Raw genomic sequence first — 23,547 nt, forward strand, 5'->3', positions numbered from 1 at the left:
AAAGACGACGATACGTGATTCTATCGCCTTATGCCTAGCTAAGGGCGTTAAACAATAGCGCTTGTTGGGAGGCAACCCAATGAATTTATCTTTTTCTTTCTGTTTTGTTGCATCTACACCATCATAATTCTGTTGTGATTGTGTTTTTTGTGTTTATTTTTGTGTTTGAGCCAAGCAAAACCTTAATGACTAGTCTTGGTGATGGTTGTTTGATCCTACTGGAAAAAGACATAAACTTTTCGCTGACGAGATGATTTTTCATTTTTATTCATAAAGAGCTTTTGAGTTTATTCTTTTTCTGCTGGTTGATATGACTTTTTCCCAGGCATTCTTAAATTTTCAGAATTTTTGAGGTACCAGAAGGATGCGAAGTATACAGATTGCTACAGACTTGTCTGTTTTGGACCGATTCTATTTTTGTTGAGTTGGTTGCTTGTTTTGATAAAACTATGGATAGTATCGGGGGTACTATCCATGGAAAAGTGAGAATATAGTAGCCCAAAACCAATTTGGATCGAATTCAAGTTTGCTACAGTACCAGAAGTGGTGTTAGTTTGTTTTCTTGTAATAATATTGTCACGAGTTTCTGTTTAAGTTTTGTGTTTTGAAGTTTTCAAGTTTTGGGTAATGTTCTCATGGACATAGAGATAAGGAGTGGAAAGAGCTCAAGCTTGGGGATGCCCAAGGCATCCCCAGCCAAATTCAAGGACACCGAAAAGCCTAAGCCCGGGGCATCCCCTCTTTCGTCTTCAATCCATCTGTAACATTACTTGGAGCTGTATTTTTATTCACCACATGATATGTGTTTTCCTTGGAGCGTCTTGTATCGTAGGAGTCTTTTCTTTTTGTTGTGTCACAATCATCCTTGCTGCACACCTTTAGAGAGAGACACGCGCTCATCGTGATTTTGCTAGAATTCTCATTGTGCTTCACTTATATATTTTGAGCTAGATAATTTTGCTCTATGTGCTTCACTTCGATCTTTTAGAGCACGGCGGTGCGTGACTTGGTAGTTGGCTTATGCTATGAAAGTAGTCCCAAAGGTGATAGGTACCCAAAGAGGATACAAAAACCTCCATCTTCATGTGCATTGAGTAGAAAGAGAAGTCTTGATTCCTCTCATTCAGTTTTGAGACGTGGATTTGGTAATATTAAGAGTTATGTTAGTAGGGTGTTGTGAATCTAGAAATACTTGTGTTGAAGTTAGTGATTCCCATAGCATGCACGTATGGTGAACCGCTATGTTAGGAATTCGGAGCATAATTGATCTATTGATTGTCATCCTTTGTGTTGAGGTCGGGATCACGTGATGGTTAACACCTACCAACCCTTCCCCTAGGAGTATGCGTTTAGCACTTTGTTTCGATTACTAATAAAAACATTCGCAACAAGTATGTGAGTTCTTCATGACTAATGTGAGTCCATGGTATAGATGCACTTTCACCTTCCACAATTGCTAGCCTCTCTAGTGCTGCGCAATTCTCGCCGCTACACAAACCCACCATATGCCTTCCTCAAAAGAGCCACCATACCTACCTACTATGGCATTTTCATAGCCATTCCGAGATATATTTCCATACAACTCCCACCGTTCCGTCTCATGACTTGTGACGTCACTCCCATATTGCCATTACATGACCGCAAGATAGCTAGCGAGATGTTCCAACGTCATACGCCAAGCTAGATCGTTGCACATCCCGGTACACTGCCGGAGGCATTTCCTATAGAGTCATCATCATTTTGAGCTTTGAAATGTGAGTAAATAGAAGTGTGATGATCATCATTATTAGAGCATTGTCCCGTGTGGAGAAAAAAGAGAGGCCAAAGAGCCCAAATAAAAAAAAGAGGCCAAGAGCCCAAACAAAAAAAAGAGAAGAGAAGAGAGAAAAAGAGAGAAGGGACAATGCTACTATCTTTTTCCACACTTGTGCTTCATAATAGCACCATGTTCTTCCTGATTGAGAGCTTCTTGCTTTGTCACTACCATATGCTAGTGGGAATCTTCATTATATAACTTGGCTTGTATATTCCAATGATGGGCTTCCTCAAATTTCCCAAGGTCTTCATGAGCAAGCAAGTTGGATGCACACCCACTAGTTCTCCTTTTGAGCTTTCACATACTTATTTCTCTAGTGCATCATTTGTACGGCAATCCCAACTCATTCACATGGATATCTATTAATGGGCATCTCCATATCCCTTTCATACGCCGAGTCAATGTGACCATCTCCTCCCTTTTTGTCTCACAACCACCACCACACTTTATTCCACCTATAGTGCTATATCCATGGCTCACGCTCATGTATTGCGTGATAGTTATAAAAGGTTTGAGAAAGTAAGAGTGCGAACATAATTACTTGGCCAATATCGGGGTTGTGCATGATTTATATTAGTTGTGTGAGGATGATGGAGCATGGCCATACTATATGATTTTGTAGGGATAACTTTCTTTGGCCTTGTTATTTTGAAAGTTCATGATTACCTTGCTAGTTTGCTTGAAGTATTATTGTTATCATGTCAATAGAAAACTATTGTCTTGAATCTTACGGATCTGAACATTCATGTCACATGAAAGAAGTTGCAAAGGAAAACTATGCTAGGTAGCATTCCACATCAAAAATTCAGTTTTTATCACTTCCCTACCTAGGGAGGAGCAAGAGTTAAGCTTGGGGATGCTTGATACGTCTCCAAGGTATCTATAATTTTTGATGGTTTCATGCTATTATCTTGTCAAACTTTGGATATTTTGTATGCCTTTTATATCTTTTTTGGGACTAACTTATTAACTCAGTGCCAAATGCCAGTTCTTGTTTTTTCTATGTTTTTGACCCTTTTCAGAGGAAGATTTGAAACAGAGTCCAAATGGAATAAAATCCCTGAAAAGATTGTTTTCGAAACATAAGAAGATCGGGAGACTTGAGAACCAAGGCAGGGGGTCCCTAGGGACCCCACAAGCCCCCTAGCCCTGGCCAGGGGGGAGGACGGGCCTCATGGGCTTGTGGGCCCCCTGGAACTCCTCTGCCCTAGGTTTTGCGCCTATATATTCCCAAAAATCTCAGAAAAAATCAGGAGATCATCGAAAGTACTTTTCCACCGCCGCAAGCTTCTGTCTCCGCAAGATCCCATCTAGGGCACGTTATGGTGCCCTGTCGGAGGGGGGGATTCGGACGCGGAGGGCTTCTTCATCAACACCATGACCTCTCCGATGATGCGTGAGTAGTTCACCATAGACCTACGGGTCCATAGCTAGTAGCTAGATGGCTTATTTTCTCTCTTGGATCTTCAATACAAAGTTCTCCATGATCTTCATGGAGATCTATCCGATATAATCTTCTTTTGCGGTGTGTTTGTCAAGATCAGATGAATTGTGGATTTATGATCAGATTATCTACGAATCTTATTTGAGTTTCTTCTGATCTCTCTTATGCATGATTTCATATCCTTGTAATTATCTTCAAGTTGTGGGTTTTGTTTGGCCAACTAGATCTATGATTCTTGCAATGGGAGAAGTGCTTGGTTTTGGGTTCATACCGTGTGGTGAATTCACACAGTGATAGAAGGGGTAGCGAGGCACGCATCGTGTTGTTGCCATCAAGGGTAAAAAGATGGGGTTTTCATCATTGGTTTGAGATTATCCCTTTACATCATGTCATCTTACTTAAGGCATTACTCTGTTCATGATGAACTCAATACACTAGATGCATGCTGGATAGCGATCGATGTGTGGAGTAATAGTAGTAGATGCAGAAAGTATCGGTCTACTTGTCTCGGACGTGACGCCTATATGTATGATCATTGCCTTAGATATCGTCATGACTTTGCACGGTTCTATCAATTGCTCGACAGTAATTTGTTCACCCACCGTAATATTTTCTATTTTGAGAGAAGCCTCTAGTGAACACTATGGCCCCCGGGTCTACTCCACACCATATTTTCAGCCGTACACTTTTTCTTCGTTGCACTTTCCACCTTCAGATCTCACTTTGCAATCATTCTTGAAGGGATTGACAACCCTTTTATAGCGTTGGGTGCAAGCTCGTTTGTGTTTGCGCAGGTACCCTGGACTTGACGAGGTTCTCCTACTGGATTGATACCTTGGTTCTCAAACTCAGGGAAATACTTACTGCTCCGATGCTGCATCACCCTTTCCTCTTCAAGGGAAAAACCAACGCAAGCAAGTCTCCGTCAACGTGTCAATTTCTTTCGCTGTTGTTTGAGAAGTAGCACGGTCCAAGCGGCGGCGGGGGAGCTCCGGCGGGTCTTGGTGGCATCGGCGGGGCTTGGGTGCAACGAGAGGGAGCAGCACCAGAAGGTTTCTGAGTTTCGGCTAGGGCAGACTTCGGCGAGGCGGCAGGGACGTTCTGGCGAGGGGTGGCGGCGGTTCTCACGGGGAACGGAGAGAGGGGGAGGAGGGGAGTTTATATAGGGGCTCGCGGCGTTGACAAATGGAAGGAATCCCCTCGGATCCGAGTGCTCCAACGATGGTAGGTACTAAAACGGCAGAAGGAAGGAGATGCTCATGAGGAAGAAGAAAGAAGATTCGGGCCAAATTTCCTACGGGCCCAATTCGGTTTCCAAAAAAAACGAAGTTTTCCTTTTATTTGAAAGTAGGAAAGAAAACCATCGAAAGGAAATAAATCCTACTCCCAGAATATTAGTATTATACACCAAAATGATCAAAAAAATATTTCCCGCAACATGGACATTTTCTTCTTCACAAAAGAAAAACGTTATAAAAAATTATTTTTTTTAAATACAATAAAAACCAAATTTTGTCTTCTAAAACTTTTGGCACTATTTTCTTCTAACTTTTTGGGGTGTCATGTTACCTCCTCTCCTACTTGCTAGGCAAGATATTTATCAGAAAAGTTTGTGAGTGAAAATCTTGTGCCAAAATATATTCGCATCAAATACCGAAAGATATTCAAATGCCACCATCATTCAAATAAAATGCATAGATGCTTAGCTACAATTGTAAAACATTCCAAATTAAAAATTTGGGATGTTACAATGTTTGACCTGGACCCAGTGCCGTTGACCTGCTAATGCGAGTGTGACGCAATGATGATAGAATAAGCTATTTCTGTATTTATTTAATTCAAGAAAATGTTATAAACTTTGAAAAATCATAGAAATTTCACCTTACCACCAATGAAAAGAAATTATATGTGTAAAATTATCAGAAAAATGCAAGGAATCTGTTTATGCCATGTTCGTGGATGTTTGCGAAAGTTAAAATCACCAACTAGGAGAAAAGATGATTAGGGCAAAATAGTGTGGAGTTGGAATTTGATGTCTAATTGGATTCCACTTCAATTAATAATACTAAATATTGTACTAGGTGAATTCAGTACCTTAACATGTCATACCATAGATCATGTTATTGCATTGTATTGAATGTGTTCTTTCTTGTTGGCTGGTGTTGTTCCCTCTCGGTAGACGATGGTTTCGATGTTGTGATCGTTGACACTAACGAAGAGAAGTGTTTTCTTCAGAACTTTCACAGAAGCAACCCCCTTGAGCATACTGATATAAACCATCCCTCTCACTCCTGTTTACTTTTATTTCATTAGGACAATCACAATTCAACTATTACATGTTCTCGGTAGTTAAACCTATTCCTCCGAATGACATGTCTTTGTCATAGTAAATAGTTGAAATCACTTAGCATGACTAGCAACTACTTGAGCATTGTTGTGCTTACTCATCCATTCTTGCTTACTATGCCTACCATGCTTAGATTCGTGTTGGGTCTGATCCATTTGGGTGATGAATCAGAATGGATGTGTCATGTCCTACTGTGTGGGAGTAAAGTGTGTGAATTCGATTTCATAAAGGTGGTGATGAGAGGCCATGTAGGAGTACATTGTGGGTTGTCTCATTGGGACCGTCCTTAAGAACTGAGTTGTGTGTATGTTATCCAAGACAAGATACTACCACACATTGGGCTCCGGGTACTCCAAACTTTGTCGGCTTATTAATCGCCTTGATCTTTGTCCAGGAGTTGTGGCTATTTTCTGGTGTTTGTGGGAAACGTGTTGGCGGTCGTGTTTAGCTCTACCCCATGGGGTAGGCTTCAGTGCGATAGATACACACTGGCATGGCGTACCAAGTGGCACCCAGATAGTGGGCTTGTGGAAACCTGCGCACATCGTTTGAGGGTGTAGAGAAAACTTCGACCGGACTTCCTTGCGGGTTCAGTCTCAAATAAGCGGTAAACCTAGACGAGGGTCTTGTGTGGTTAACGTCGTGGCCGACGCCCACGCCAGTGCTTCCTCTTGAAGGTTGTCAAGATGGATGACGTGCATATGGTGATAAGTGGTGAGAGCGTGTGTGAAGAAGTATACCCCTGCAGGGTTTAACGATCTGTTCGAATAGTCGCGTCCTTGGATATGGACTACTTGGAAACGTTATTTGGGACATAGACAATTTAAATGGATACTCTAAAATGTGCAAGATAAGTGTGAGTGCTATGGATGGCCATCTCATATGGTGATGGGTGTGGATCCATAGTGATGTATTGATTTGGTAAATATGTGGACTCGTGTGTGATATCCCACTTCAAAGAAAGTACTCGTAGTCGTAGTACAGGTTAGCCAAGAGTCAAAGTTGGCTTACTGCAATAAACTCCACAACCCCTTCATTCATACTGTTGCATACATATATAGTTCTGATGTAAGTCTTGCTGAGTACCTTTGTACTCACGGTTTCTTAATTTATGTTTTTGTAGAGGAGAAATTAGTCTCACTATTGGTTCTACATGATGTGTTCGATGTTGACTGGAGTAGCTTGGGAATCCCAGATAGAGGTGTAGCTCCTTTGGTAGGATAGTTGTAGATTTTTAGGCTCTTCCAACCATTTTTAGTAGATGTCTATATACAGGCTTGTAACTTCCGGTTGTTGCTTGTATGACTTCAGTGTTGGGTCATGTGACCCCTGTTTGTAATATCACACTATGTTGACTCTTATGAGTCTTTAATAAATGCTTGAGTCATAGAGTTGTGTTGTGATGCCTTTAGTAGCCTTCTTTACGGCGAAATGCCTCTTTGTGATTCCACCGAGCCTTGGTTGCTTTCTACTTATCCATCCACATTAATTGACCGGCATGTATCCTTATTTGTTGTCGTGTGTGTCCCCACAGGGAAATGTCATGCGGTGTAATGGAGTCCATGTAGCTTGCCACGACTCGTCTACACACGTTGTTGACCGACACCTGCATTGCTGGCTGATATGTCCATTTTGCATCATACTTTCATGTTGATATTTATTGCTTTATGGGCTGTTATATTACTTTGTGGTACCATATTTATGCCTTTTCTCTCTTATTTTGCAAGGTTTATTTGAAGAGGGAGAATTCAGGCAGCTGGAATTCTGGACTGGAAAAGGAGCAAATCTTAGTCCACTATTCTTCACAACTCCAAATGCCCTGAATATTTACGTGGAATTTTTTGGGATTATATAAAAAATACTTAGCGAAGGAAGTACCGGAGGGGAGCTACCAGGGCGCCACAAGCCCTGCCACCGCCACCCCCCTGGTGGCGGCTAGCAAGCTTGTGGGCTCCCTGACGGCAAACTAGCCCCCCTCTTTTGCTATATGAAGGGTTTCGTTCCAGAAAAAATGAATCGGGAGCTTTTTCGTGGTTTTGCCGCCGCCACGAGGCGGAACTTGAGCAGATCCAATCTAGAGCACCGGGAGGACGCTCCTGCCGGGGAAACTTCCCTCCCGGAGGGGGAAATCGTCGCCATCGTCATCACCAACACTCCTCTCGTCAGAGGGGAGGGATCTTCATCAACATCTTCATCAGCAGTATCTCCTCTCCAATCCCTAGTTCATCTCTTGTAACCAATCTCCATCTCACGACTCCGATTGGTACTTGTAAGGTTACTAGTAGTATTGATTACTCTTTGTACTTGATGCTAGTTGGACTACTTGTTGGAAGAGTTTATGTTCAGATCCTTGATGCTATTCATTACACCTCTGATCATGATTATGGTTATGCTTTGTGAGTAGTTACTTTAGTTCCTGAGGACATGGGATAAGTCATGCTGATAATAATCATGTGAATTTGATATTCGTTCGGTATTTTGATATGCTGGATGTTGTCTTTTCCTCTAGTGGTGTTATGTGAACGTCGACTACATAACACTTCACCATATTTGGGCCTAGAGGAAGGCATTAGGGAGTAGTAAGTAGATGATGGGTTGCTGGAGTGACAGAAGCTTAAACCCCAGTCTATGCGTTGATTCGTAAAGGGCTGATTTGGATCCACTAGTTTAATGTTGTGGTTAGACTTTGTCTTAATTATTCTTTTGTAGTTGAGGATGCTTGCGAGAGAGGTTAATCATAAGTGGGATGCTTGTCCAAGTAAGGGTAGTACCCAAGCGCCGGTCCACCCACATATCAAACTTTCAAAGTAACGAACGCGAATCATATGAACATGATGAAACTGGCATGACATAAATTCCCGTGTGTCCTCGGGAGCGTTTTTCCATGATGAAACTTTCAAAGTAAGACTTTGTTCAGGCTTGTCCCTTGATACAAAAGGGATTGGGCCACTTGCTGCACCATTGCTACTACTTGTTACTTGTTACTCTTTGCCTTCTACGTTTCACCTTGCTACACAATCACTCGTTACCGCTACTTTCAGTGCTTGCAGTTATTACCTTGCTGAAATCCGTTTATCAGAGCCTTCTGCTCCTCGTTGGGTTCTACACTCTTACTTATCGAAAGGACTATGATTCATCCCCTATACTTGTGGATCATCAAGACTCTTTTCTGGCGCCGTTGCCGGGGACTGAAGCACCTTTGGTAAGTGAAAATTGGTAAGGAAACATTTATATACTGTGCTGAAATTTATTGTCACTTGTCACTATGGAAACTCTTCCTTTGAGGAGTTTGTTCGGGGTATCTTCAACACGAACGGTAGCACGAGGAGTTGCTCCTCAACCTGAGGTATGTACTGAAAATATCTTTTATGAAATTCCTTCGGGTATGCTTGAGAAACTGTTGGCTAATCCTTTTACACGACATGGATCTTCACATCCAGAATTTCATCTAATCTATGTAGATGAAGTTTGTGGTTTATTTAAGCTAGCAGGTTTTCCCGAGGATGAGGTAAATAAGAAAGTCTTTCTTTTATCTTGAAGGATAAGGCGTTGACATGGTATAGGCTATGTGATGATGCTGGATCATGGGGCTACAATCGGTTGAAATTGGAAATTCATCAAAAGTTCTATCCTATGCATTTAGTACATCGTGATCGGAACTTTATTTATAACTTTTGGCCTCGTGATAGGGAAAGCATAGCTCAAGCTTGGGGAGGCTTAAATCAATGCTATATTCATGCCCCAATCATGAGCTCTCGAGAGAAATCATCACTCAAAACTTTTATGCTCGGCTTTCTCATGAAGATCGTACCATGCTTGACACTTCTTGTGCTGGTTCTTTTATGAAGAAGGATATTGATCACAAGTAGAATTTATTGGAGAGAATCAAACACAACTCTGAAGATTGGGAGCTAGAGGAAGGTAAGGAGTCAGGTATGAATTTCCAGTTTGATTGCATTAAATCTTTTGTTGAGGCAAACACTTCTAGAGATTGTAGCGCTAAGTATGGACTTGACTCTCAGATAGTAGCTTCTCTATGTGAATCTTTTGCTGCTCATGTTGATCTTCCCAAAGAGAAGTGGTTTAAATATCATCCTCCAGTAGAAAGCAACATAGCCAAAACCAATCTAGTTGAGGAGAAAATCATAGCTTTTAGTGATCCTGTTGTTCCTTGTGCTTACACTAAGAAACCACCATACCCTGCTAGAATAAAGGATTATTCTAAATCTCCAACTGTGATACGTAGGGGTTACATTAGACCACTTGCACCCCCTGAGGAGATTAGAGTTGAACCTAGTGTTGCTATTATCAAAGATCTCTTAGCCGAAGACATAGACGGGCATGTTATTAAATTTTGTGAGGACTCCGCTAGAATTACTAAACCTCATGCGACAGACAAGCACGGACCTGTAGTTGGCCTGCCCGTTGTTTCTGTAAGATAGGAGATCACTGCTACCATGGTTTATGTGATTGCACCTGCTGAGATAGAACCCATTGATGTCACTATCACGCTAGCTGATAGAGACACCATCTACCCTTTGGGAATTGTGAGAGACGTAGAAGTCCTGTGTGGTAAGACGAAGTATCCTACTGATTTCCTCGTCCTTGGTACAGCACAAGATAGCTTTTGTCCCATCATATTTGGTGGACCCTTTCTCAACACTGTCAATGCTCACATTGATTGCATTAAGCAGACTGTCAGAGTAAGTTTCGAGGGTGTGTCTCATGAATTTAACTTCTCCAAGTTTGGAAGAGAACCCCATGAAAGAGAGTAGTCTGGTAGAGATGAAATCATTGCTCTTGCCTCTATTGCCGTACCTCCTACGGATCCTTTAGAGCAATATGTGCTTGAGCATGAAAATGATATGCATATGGAGGAGAGAGATTAGATAGATAGATTTGTCTTAGAACAACATCCTATTCTCAAGAATAATCTGCCTATTGAACTGCTTTGGGATCCTCCCCCACCAAAGGGCGATCCTGTGTTCGAGCTTAAACAGTTGCCTGATACTCTCAAGTATGACTATCTTGATGAGAAGGAGATATATCATGTGATTATTAGTGCTCTCCTCTCAGAGCGCGAAGAGAAGAAGTTACTAGAAACTTTGAGGAAGCACCGCGCGACTATTGGATATACTCTTGATGATCTTAAGGATATTAGTCCTACTCTATGTAAGCACAAGATTAAAACCGATCCTGACTTTAAACCAGTTGCTGATCATAAAAGGAGATTAAATCCTAAGATGAAAGAGGTCGTTAGAAAAGAAATATTAAAGATTCTGGAAGCAGGAATCATTTATCCTGTTGCTCATAGTGATTGGGTAAGTCCAGTACATTGCATACCTAAGAAGGGAGGTATCACCGTCGTTCCTAAAGATAAGGATGAACTAATCCCACAAAGGATTATTACCGGCGATAGAATGGTGATAGACTTCCAGAAACTGAACAAGGCAACCATGAAAGATCATTATCCTTTGCCGTTCATCGACCAAATGCTAGAAAGGCTATCAAAACACACACACTTTTGCTTGCTAGACGGTTATTCAGGTTTCTTGCAAATACCTGTTGCACAATCTAATCAAGAGAAAACCACTTTCACCTGCCCTTTCGGTACCTTTGCCTATAGACGTATGCCTTTTGTCTTATGCAATGCACCTGCCACCTTCCAAAGATGTATGGTGGCTATATTCTCTGACTTTTGTGAAAAGATTGTCGAGGTTTTCATGGATGACTTCTCAATTTACGGGTCCTACTTTGATGATTGCCTCAGCAACCTTGATCGAGTCTTACAGAGAAGCGAAGAAACCAACCTCGTCTTGAATTGGGAAAAGTGCCACTTTATGGTTAATGAAGGTATCTTCTTAGGACACAAAATCTCTGAAAGAGGAATTGAAGTTGATAAAGCTAAGGTTGATGCAATTGAGAAAATGCCTTGCCCCACAGATATCAGAGGTATACGAAGTTTCCTAGGTCATGCTGGTTTCTATAGAAGGTTCATTAAATACTTCTCTAAGATCTCTAGGCCACTTACCAACCTCTTGCAGAAGGATGTTCCTTTTGTTTTTGATGAGGATTGTGAGGAAGCCTTTGAAATACTTAAGAAGGCTTTGATAACCGCACCTATTGTTCAACCACCTGACTGGAACTTGCCCTTTGAAATCATGTGTGTCGCTAGTGATTACGCTGTTGGCACTACGGGAGTCAGGTAATTTGCCGTCTTTGAAGATCTTTGCCGTCAGCTTTTTGTCGTGGATGACAGCAAAGACCATTTTTGCCGTCTATAATATAAAACTATTGACGACAAAGAATGACTGATGGCAAAGACATATTTTGCCGTCTATAGTAAAAATTGGTGATGGCAAAAAAATATTTTGCCGAGTGTAATAGAAACAGATGACGACAAAAATATTTTGCCGTCTGTGATAAAAACAGATGACGGCAAAGACAGATTTTGCCGTCTGTAATAGAAACAGATGACGGCAAAGTCAAATTTTGCCGTCTGTAATAGAAACAGATGACGGCAAAGGAAAATTTTGCCGTCTGTACTAAAAAATGACGACGGCAAAGAAGAAGCACACCACGCGGATTCCTCTCATGGATCGGTGGCATGGCATCATCCACACCGCACACACATTCCCACAACACCACCATATGGATCCCCACCCCACCAGCCCACCCACGCACATCCCCACCCCACCCCACGTCTCCATCAACCACCCCACCGGCCCACCCCACCTGACGTCTTCCCTCATGCACGAATGATGTGGATCTGGATCGATCTCTTGCCCCCCACCCCACCACGCTCCCTCCACCTCACGTCTCCGACGACCTGGACTCTCGCCACCGCCACCCCCGCGCCGACCACCCACCACCCGTACCTCCGACACCCACCGCCCCTCCCTCCGGTGCCCGACCACCCACCCCTACCTCCGACGCACCACCACCCATGCTCCCGATCAGGTCGCTGGTGGCGGCGCCCCCACCCCTCACGCCCACCACCCTGGGGGTGGCAAGCGAGGCCGACGGATGGTGCGGGAGGCCGGCGTTGACAGGCCCGTTGCTGGTGCGCGGGCTGGTGACTGGCGCACACAAGGAGACATGGCTGGGGGCGATGGCATGCGGGCCGCCTCGCGCCTCCCACCTCCAGCCTGCTCGTCACATCGCCCGCCTCGACGCGTCGCCGGCATCCGGCTCCTTTGGTCTCCTCTTCCTCACTATCTCCCTTCTCTCAATCTGCAGGACTCCTCCTTGGCTGCTCTCCTCTGCAAGCGGCGGACATGGGTTGACGGAGTGAGCAAGGTCCAATAGATCCGGGGCTCCGCGACCAGATCCAACGCCCGGATGAGGGTGGCGACCTCCGACACGGCGGTGGATAACTTGAGATCCACAGGCGTCCATGGTGGCCTCGTTGTGCTTCTATCGATGGAGAAAGGAAGGATAAGGGGCACAACTGCTGGTTGCTGCTGCTTTCGCGAGCACACGCACAAAGAGGCGCGTCACTCATATCCAACTCCTGTAGTGTACTGCAGTGTAAACTGCTCGTTTGTAATCCGTTCAACTTGTGAAATAGACTTGTTTTGTTTTGGATCTGGTGATGTATACGATGAAATCCATTCGTTCATTGTTGATTATTGAACAACTAGTTTGACGGATATTGTAGGGTTCATTGTCGCTTCGTTTCTGGTCGCCTTTGCATTTGGACTATTATATAATCGATATATATATATATAGGCTTGTAGGTGTTATTGGATTTGTTGTTTCGAAGCAAAAAATTTGACATATTTTGCCGTCATGTACAGGTTAGGCAGACGGCAAAAAATGCCATATTTTGCTGTCATGTACGGGTGAGGAAGACAGCAAAAGTGCTAACGTCGTCCGTTAGCTAGGCTGTTCCGTCTTCCGACCATTTTTTTGCCGTCTACCACACAAGCTGACGGCAACGTAATTTCACTAACGGCAAACATTTTCCCGTCTGCTCTACCAGGCGCTGACGGCAAAGATACGCTTTGCGGGCACATGGGCTGACGACATTGTTTGCCGTCATGGGCTGACGGCAAAAAATTTGCCGTCTGTAATTCTCTCTTTGCCGTCTGTAGTGTCCTGACGGCATAATGCCCGATTCCTGTAGTGTGGTGCTGTTCTTGGACAAAGAGTTGACAAGAAGTTGAATGTCATTCACTACGCTAGTAAAACTCTAGACACTGCCCAAAGAAACAATGCCACTACGGAGAAGGAATTTTTAGCACTCGTGTTTGCATGTGAAAAGTTCAGATCTTATATAGTTGACTCCAAAGTCACTATTCACTCTGATCATGCTGCTATTAAGTACGTTATGCAGAAGAAGGACGCTAAGCCTAGGCTGATCATATGGGTTTTCCTACTACAGGAATTTGATTTGCACATCGTTGACCGAAAGGGTGCTGATAACCCTGTAGCAGATAACTTGTCTAGGCTAGAGAATGTCCTTGATGACCAACTACCAATTGATGAGAGCTTTACTGATGAGCAACTAAATGTCATCCGCACTTCACTTAGTGCATCGTGGTATGCCGATTATGCAAACTATATCGTAGCCAAATACATACCACCCAGTTTCACCTATCAACAAAAGAGGAAATTCTTCATTGATTTGAGACACTACTTTTGGGATGATCCTCACCTTTATAAGGAAGGAGTAGATGGTGTTATTAGACGTTGTGTGCCTGAACATGAACATGGACAGATCCTGTAGAAGTGTAATTCCGAAGCCTACGGAGGACACAATGCAGGAGATTGAACTGCCCATCAGGTATTGCAATCAGGTTTCTATTGGCCCACTCTCTTCAAGGATGCTCGTAAGTTTGTCTTGTCTTGTGACGAATGCCAAAGGATAGGGAACATCAGTAAGCGTCAAGAGATGCCTATGAACTATTCACTTGTCATTGAACCATTTGATGTCTGGGGCTTTGATTATATGGGACCCTTCCTGAGTTCCAATGGGTACACTCACATCTTAGTTGCTGTGGATTACGTTACTAAGTGGGTAGAAGCTATCCCCACTAAAAATGTTGATCACCACACGTCTATTAAGATGCTTAAAGAAGTCATATTCCCAAGATTTGGATTCCCTATATACTTGATGACTAATGGCGGTTCACACTTCATTGATGGTGTTTTCTGCAAGATGCTAGCTAATTATGATGTCAACCATAGAGTTGCATCTCCTTATCATCCTCAGTCTAGTGGTCAAGTGGAGTTGAGTAATAGGGAGATCAAGTTGATCCTACAAAAGACCGTCAATAGATCTCGAAAGAACTGGTCTAGCAAACTTGACGATGCACTATGGGCTTATAGGACTGCTTATAAGAATCCCATGGGCATGTCACCGTATAAAATGGTTTACGGTAAGGCCTGTCATTTACCTCTTGAGCTGGAACACAAAGCTTATTGGGCAATCAAAGAGCTCAACTTTGATTTCAAACTTGTCGGTGAGAAGCAGTTGTTTGATATCAGCTCGTTAGATGAATGGAGAGCTCAGGCATATGAGAATGCCAGGTTGTTCAAGGAAATGGTTAAGAGATGGCACGACAAACGGATACAGAAACGAGATTTCAATGTAGGTGATTATGTCTTGCTATAGAATTCTCGTTTGAGATTCTTTGCAGGCAAGGTTCTCTCTAAATGGGAAGGTCCCTATGTTGTCGAGGAAGTATATCGTTTCGGTGCCATCAAAATCAATAACACGGAAGGAAATTTTCCTAGAGTGGTAAATGGGCAAAGAATCAAGCATTACATCTCTGGTACTCCCATAAATGTTGAGACCAATATCATCAATGTCATAACTCCCGAGGAGTACATAAGGGATGTATATCAGCCTGTTTTAGACCTTGAAAACGAAGATGTATCTGTTTCGGCAAGAAATTGGAATCCGGTAGTTTTCCAATAGGAAATTTCCTCAGTTTGGGAATTTTTGGAAAATTAGGAAAATAAAAAGCAGTCCAGAGAGCAAACGAGGAAGCCACAAGGTCCCACTCAGCCATGACCCCCCTGGTGGTGGTGGGCAAGCTTGTGGGCACCTCGTGTGCCTCCCGGACTCCGTTTTCTTGCGGAGGACTCCTTCTAGCCCAGAAAAAATCAATATATAGTCGCCCAAAGGTTTTGATCTCTGTATCGCGCAGTTTTCCTTTGTTTTCGTTTCGAGCTTGTTGTGTGCCGTAGATTTAGAGCAAAGATGTCTCAGGAATCTGTTGGGGAGAATGATCTTCACCAAGTTCATGAGGAAGTAGATGCTGATCTGAAAAGAGTAGAAGTTACGGAAGCCAGGGACGAAGCTAAGGAGAAAACCCAAGCTAAGGAGGAAGTTCAACCAATGTTCAATGTTGAAGACGTTGAAGGAATAGACTTTCTCCAACCCTTTCTGCACATGCTGTCTCCATCCTTGATTGAAGTCTTGAGGTTTTGCGAAACTACTCGTGCTCGCAATATTTCTATTTCTCGTGAAGTTGTTTTGCTGGAAAACCATGTCACAGATCACAGAGGTATAAATCAAATGTTGATAGCTCTCTTGGAATCAAAGGCGACAACAACACCACCATCACCGCCAAAGGAAGACAACTAAGCATTGGTATGGGCAATCCCCTTGGCTTCTACCAAGCTTGGGAGAGTTTCCCTGGTACCGTATCACCTTTATATCTTTTTCTTTTACCTTTGTTTTAGTTCTTTCCTTTTCAGTTTTTATTTCCTCTTTTAGAGGAATAAGTCTTTAGTTTTTAGTTTGAGTCTTTTGCTTTGGTCTCTCCCCCGATGTATTCGAGCTTACGAGCTATATAATAAAGAGTGTCTTAGTCAAGGTCTTTGCATTGTGCCATGATCAAAAGTATGAAAAGAACGATAGCATGAAAGATCATAAGACGATCTTATGGAAAGTGATAGCTTCACTTATGACACGTATGATGATTGAAACTTGTTGAGAATAAATTAACATAGACCTAAGTCATTGTTGCAATTAATAAGAAGTAATAAGGAAAGAGAGGTTCACATATAAATATATCATCTTAGACATTTTTTACAATTGTGAGCACTCACCAAACTATTACATGCCTAGGAGTAGATGTTGGACAAGGAAGACAACATAATGAATTGTGTTTGCTTGGTTCCAAACAATGTTATATGATTAGAGATCCCTTAGCATGTGACGATTGCTTCCACCTCATATTAGTCAAAACTCCCGCACCAAGTAGAGATACTACTTGTGCATCCATAAACCTCCAAACCAGTTTTGCCATGAGAGTCCACCATACCTACCTATGGATTGAACAAGATCCTTCAAGTAAGTTGTCATCGATGCAAGCAATAAAAATTTCTCGCTAATTTGTATGATCTATTGGTGTAGCGACCCGACTCAATACGAGTCAATCCTCTGGTGTTTTCGTACCATCCCAAGATCATGCTGGTACACACTCAGTACATCAATGTATATATCAAGAGTTCAATCACACAGCTTTATTAATCGATATCTCATATCGAGTACCTTATTACAATAGTGAATTACAATAAAGTGGCTGAAAGCCATCTCATGAGATATCTAACGAAGACTAGCGGAAGCATCAGGTAGACGAGTCCATCCGACTCCACGGCATGTCGTTGAGCGTAGATCATAGCCTCACTCCTGGTCGGAAAAGTTCTCTACAACATGATACGTTAAAGCCATGTAGGTCAGCATATGGAATATGCCGGCAAGTCATCAAAGAGAGGGGAAAAATAACAACCAACTATCTCTACATGCATATTTGGCAGGTGGGGCTATAAGTTTTAGCATAAACCCAATTTTCTCCTACAACAAGAGAGGGCTGAAAGCAAAAGTATTACTACATTGTTTGTTGTTAATGAGATGGTTCCGCCAACCAATTCTCGTACCCGAGTTGTTGATAATTCCCACATCATTGTTAAGTTGTGTCGAGAGTTCAGGGAAATTTCAATGCCTTCAGCTCAAGTTGTCCATGACCGTGGACACGGCTAATCGATTAGGTTTGGGCACTCTGTAGAGTTTTGCACACGTTCCCCACCAGATTTGATCGCCTCCGGGTATGTCCTCGCACTTCAGGGTGTTTGAAGACCGGATGATCAAAACATGGTCTTTCAACGGGTCCCTCTGAATCCCTGTCGGTGCCCATCCATTCCTACCGTTCTTCTACATCTGCTAGCACCGCTTGTCCAGAGTCGCCGCGTTGTGCAACCAAGCCAGATCCCATAATGACTTGTGGCTGCGCAGGTAAGCCTTGGTTCTTGAAGTCTACGTCCGTCCCTTCGAGCCTGGGTGAAGCTTTCCGCAAGATGTCATGGCACGTCTCCAGCATCCTGGGGTCGTCCACTGGTTTCTCCAGGGAGCCCGTCAAACCGTCCTTCACCCAGAGTTGCATTGCTTCACGAGGTCTTGAAAATCTTGACTTAACCGGTCTTGGTTATTTAATTATCCTCGCATCACTCGTGTTATGCACTCAACCAGAATCCCGTCTACTCAAGTATAGCAATATGAAATTTGTCGTCCCGGGCCAAGTATCGGGGTTGTTGTGTGCCTACCACATGATACTACAACCTATAACTATAATTTCCAAGTACCTACTCAGCATGCAATTGGGGAAAGAAAGGGGAAACTACCATGCATAGAAAACATAGGCGAATAGTATGATCAAAATGACTTCCTTGATGATAGTTGTCTTGATCGAGCGCTTCTAAGTAACAAGCTTCGCACTCCGGGTGATCTACCGATACAATCAAAAACACACCATAAGCACTACAATCATCAACAAGTAGAATAACATCACAAGCATAAACTCCTGGAATAAGCAAAACAATTTTAAACTAAATCTAATCTAATTCAAATTTGAGAATTTCAAACATAGACAAATTATATGTTTTGACAAACTACGGAAAAATTGTGAACTACTGGAACAAGTTTCAACTCCATTGGAACTGTGGATCAAACGTTATGATCAAAACAATTTTGAAACTTTCTCTGTTTTGGAATTAAACAGAAAAGAAGAAACTGATTCTAACGGGCAGGGGGTACACGTGGCGCACCCTGAGTGGCTGGGAGTGTGTCTGCTGCGAGACTAATAGGCAAATGAAAACGTTTCGGCTCAGTTTAACTGGATAGAAAACCGGGCGGTTTTTCTTAACTAAACCGAAAGGGTACCCTAATCTAATCTACACCGCACGCTTTAGATCCGATGGTAGGAGTAAAAGGGGGCGGCTCACAGTGGAGATGGCCGGCGAGGAGCTTGCTCCGGCGAGGCCGAGGCGAGGGAGGCGATGGCGAGGTGGCTTCCTTCGTCGGGGGCGGCAGTGGAGGGGCCCGGTCGACGGCGGCAGCTCTCCGTCGACCTTTGGCGGCGGCGGCCACTCGTGGGGAGGGCTCGGGCGAGCACGGGAGAGGCAGGGAGCTTCGGCTCCAGCTCCCTCCGGCGAGCTTGCGAGGGGGCGGCGTGGGGCGAGGGCAGGGGCGGCGAGGTGGGGAACGCGGCGAGGGGGGGCTCGGGGGTCGGCTCTTATAGGGGAGGGGAGGTGGCGCAGAGGGGAAGGAGATCGGGGCAAGTCCGGCGAAGGGGGGCTCGGCTGGCTGAGAGAAGGAAAGGGAGGGAGAGAAGAAAGGAAGGAGGAAGAAAAAGGGGGTGCGCGCGGGGGTGGGGCGCGCTGCGGGTGGGGTCGGCGCGGGTCGGGGCCGAGGGTCAGTCAGGGGGGGTAGGGGGCGGGTGGGTGTGGTCGCCCAATAGAAAAGGGCAGGGGGATCCCGGGCCAGGCGGGGCGGTGGGTCGATTATAAAGCGCCCGGGGCGCGTTTCCTTTTAAAAAAATCCCGTTTTAGATTTTTAATAAAACAAAAACTAAAAGGAATAAAAAGGAAACAAAATAAAATAATTAATATAGGGTATTATATACCAAATTGATCATAAAAGTATTTCCTAATTGTTTATCATTTTTCCAAAACCAAAATAAAAACTTCTAAAAAATGTTTTTCAGAAAAACTCCTTATGCTATATATTCTTTTGGAAAAAATATTTTCCCCATAAACATGGGTTTTCTTGGCTCAAATAATTTCAAAAACACCCCTGGCTTGGGAGGGTCATCTTCCTCCGCTCTTTCTTGCGTGCAAGAGATTTCTTTGGGGTATTTTCTCGGGGAGGAAATATAGAATGATAGAAGCAAATATTCGAAAGAAACCAAGTGCAAAACTTTATTGCAAACAAAATGCATAGATGGTTAGCTACATTTGTAGAACATTCCCAATTAGGAAAATTGGGATGTTACAATTGGTGTGTGGAAAATAAGCTTCGTACGAACCTGCGATGAGGAAGACATAAAAGCGACAGATTGCATAATAAAGTTCTTTATCACCGGAGGCAATATAAAGTGACGTTCCTCCGCACTAAGAGGACACGCATTCAAACCTCAAAAGCGCATGACAACCTCTGCTTCCCTCTGCGAAGGGCCTATCTTGTACCTTTACTTTTTACCCTTGTAAGAGTCATGGTGATCATCACCAATTCCCTTTTTGCCTTTGTCTTGGCTACCGTCGCATGCTTGGGAAAGATCTATATTCATATATCAACTTGGAGTTGAGTACTCATGTTTTATTATTGTTGAATTTACCCTTGAGGTAAACCGTTGGGAGGCAAAACTATAAGCCCCTATCTTCCTCTGTGTCCAGCTGAAGCTTTGAAACCATGAGTACCACGTGAGTTATAACAATTGTGGAAAACAAAAGAGATGATTGAGTATGTGGGTTTGCCTTACAAGCTCTTATTTGACTCTTTCTGATGTTGTGATAAATTGCAATTGCTTCAATGACTATGGACTATTGTTGGTTACTTCTTGGTAAGGTTTTTGCTTCATGCTTTACTTTGTGAAGGAATTGTTACTTTCCCGTAAGAATCCTTATGATATAATGCTTTCCTATGTGTGATCATGATACCCTCATGTCCATATTATGTTTTATCGACACCTTCGTCCCCAAACATGTGGACATGTTTATGGAACTTGGTTTTCGCTTGAGGACAAGCGAGGTCTAAGCTTGGGGGAGTTGATACGTCCATTTTGCATCATGCTTTCATGTTGATATTTATTGCTTTTTGGGCTGTTATATTACTTGTGGTACCATATTTATGCCTTTTCTCTCTTATTTTGCAAGGATTATTTGAAGAGGGAGAATTCAGGCACGTGGAATTCTGGACTGGAAAAGGAGCAAATCCTAGTCCACTATTCTACACATCTCCAAATGCCCTGAAAATTTACGTGGATTGTTTCTGGAATATATTAAAAATACTGGGCGAAAGAACTATCGGAGGGTGGCCACCAGGGCTTCACAAGCCCCCACTCCACCACCCCCCCCCCTCGTGGCGGTGGGCAAGCTTGTGGGCTGCCTGAAGGCCCACTAGCCCCCCTCTTTTGCTATACGATGCGTCCTGACCTGGAAAAAATCATAGGATGATCCTGCCGTGGAAATTTCCCTCCCGGAGGGGGAAATCGTCGCCATCGTGATCACCAACACTCCTCTCATCGGAGGGGAGGCATCTTAATCAACATCTTCATCAGCTCCATCTCCTCTCCAATCCCTACTTTATCTCTTGTAACCAATCTCCGTCTCGCAACTCCGATTGGTACTTGTAAGGTTGCTAGTAGTGTTGATTACTCTTTGTAGTTGATGCTTGTTGGATTATTTGGTGGAAGAGTTTATGTTCAGATCCTTGATGCTATTCATTACACCTCTGGTCATGATTATGATTATGTCTTCTGAGTAGTTACTTTTGTTACTAAGGACATGGGATAAGTCATGCTGATAATAGTCATGTGAATTGGATATTCGTTCGATATTTTGATATGACGTATGTTGTTTTTCCTCTAGTGGTGTTATGTGAACGTAGACTACATAACACTTCACCATATTTGGGCCTAGAGGAGGGCATTGGAAGTAGTAAGTAGATGATGGGTTGCTGGAGTGACAGAAGCTTAAACCCCAGTTTATGCGCTGCTTCGTGAGGGGCTGATTTGGATCCACTAGTTTAATGCTATGGTTAGACTTTGTCTTAATTCTTCTTTTGTAGTTGTGGATGCTTGCGAGAGAGGTTAATCATAAGTGGGATGCTTGTCCAAGTAAGGGCAGTACCCAACCGCCGGTCCACCCACATATCAAACTATCAAAGTAACGAACGCGAATCATATGAACATGATGAAACTAGCATGACAGAAATTCCCGTGTGTCCTCGAGAGCGTTTTTCCTCCTATAAGACTTTGTTCAGGCTTGTCCCTTGCTACAAAAGGGCATGAGGCACTTGCTCCACCGTTTCTACTAGTGGTTACTTGTTACTCTTTGCTTGCTACGTTTCACCTCGCTACACAATCACTCGTTACCTCTACTTTCAGTGCTTGCAGTTATTACCTTGCTGAAATCCGTTTATCAGAGCCTTCTGCTCCTCATTGGGTTCGACACTCTTACTTATCGAAAGGACTACGATTGATCCCCTATACTTGTGGGTCATCAGTCATCACTGGCTTACTTATGCATGTCCCTGTACGTTTGCAGCACTTGGGTCTATAACAAGTCATGTCGACCCAAGTTCTTTGACATATGGATGCTAGCGACACAATCATATACGTGAGCCAAAAGGCGCAAACAGTCTGACCAAGGTAAGGTGGCAGCCATTGTGTACCGCGTGTGAGGCCGCAAAGCTATATGATGTGTTACCTGCTACGTCTGTGTGGATTAGGATCGGGGTCCCGACACAACAAGTTTGACAACCCACTATCTTTGGTATGTTGTGCCAGGCGCGTGAATTTTGGCATTTTGGGCGGTAAAAGGATAAGAATGAAAAACGTTTAACTTCTTGGTTGGATTTGTCTTCGGTTGACAAGGATGACGCAAAGACAATCACCACGTGTCAATTAGAATGCATATGACTGGAATTGAACAATTTTAGGAGAGATAAGCATAGATGTGATGTAAGGGTCTGATCACATTTTCCTAGATAAAAACTAGAAGATATATCTATAGGCAAAATGTTGTAGAGTACACACCTCCATTGTGTCTCATATGAAATATTAAAATGACAAGTGTTCAAGTTCGAAGACAATGATAATGTTCAAAGATGAACTCAAATCTTTGAAGACATAGATGAAAATACAAAGATAAAAGTAATGCCTTCGTGAGGGGCTGGTGGCGTTGCCATCGTATTAAAATGTTTGACCACGACAGGACGCACAATTATTGTGGTGCTCTGAAGTCATATTCTTTGTTAATTTATTCACACTTAGAGTGTATATCTTCATTAGTTAAAGACAAATATTACTTCGTCTGTTGTGCATCAAAGTCATCAATAGTGCATATGGGTTAGGATGCGTGTCCATTCACTAGACATTGAAGGATTCTAAGATATTTAGCTCACACCGCAACTTGCAAAACTGCTTCTCATCCAAAGGCTTCATGATGATATCAGCCAACTGCTCTACTGACTTCATAGACTCGATGTCAATGTTTCCCTTCAGCACATGATCACAAAGAAAATGATGTTGTATCTGAATGTTCTTTGTCTTCAAATGTTGTACTAGGTTGTAGGCGATCTTGATAGCACTCCCATTGTCGCAGTACAGAAGTTCTTGAGAAGTGCGTGATGTTGTATCTGAATGTTCTTTCTTCTTGTTTATGTTGTAGTCCTTGAGAGTTTGATTCATCTAGAGAAGTTGAGTACAATAAGCTCCACCAACAACGTATTCGTCTTTAGAAGTGGAGAGTGAGACACGGTTCTGCTTGTTCGAAGAACAACATACCAGTGATCGACCAAGAAAGTGACAGGTGCGTGATGTAGACTTGCGATCAACTCTGTCACCAGCAAAATCCGAGTCTAAATAGACAATGAGATCAAACATAAATCCCTTTGGATACCATAATCCTAGCATTGGGGTGTGAGCC

This window comes from Hordeum vulgare, chromosome 5H (genome assembly GCF_904849725.1).
Source record: "Hordeum vulgare subsp. vulgare chromosome 5H, MorexV3_pseudomolecules_assembly, whole genome shotgun sequence".
Classification (NCBI taxonomy): Eukaryota; Viridiplantae; Streptophyta; class Magnoliopsida; order Poales; family Poaceae; genus Hordeum; species Hordeum vulgare.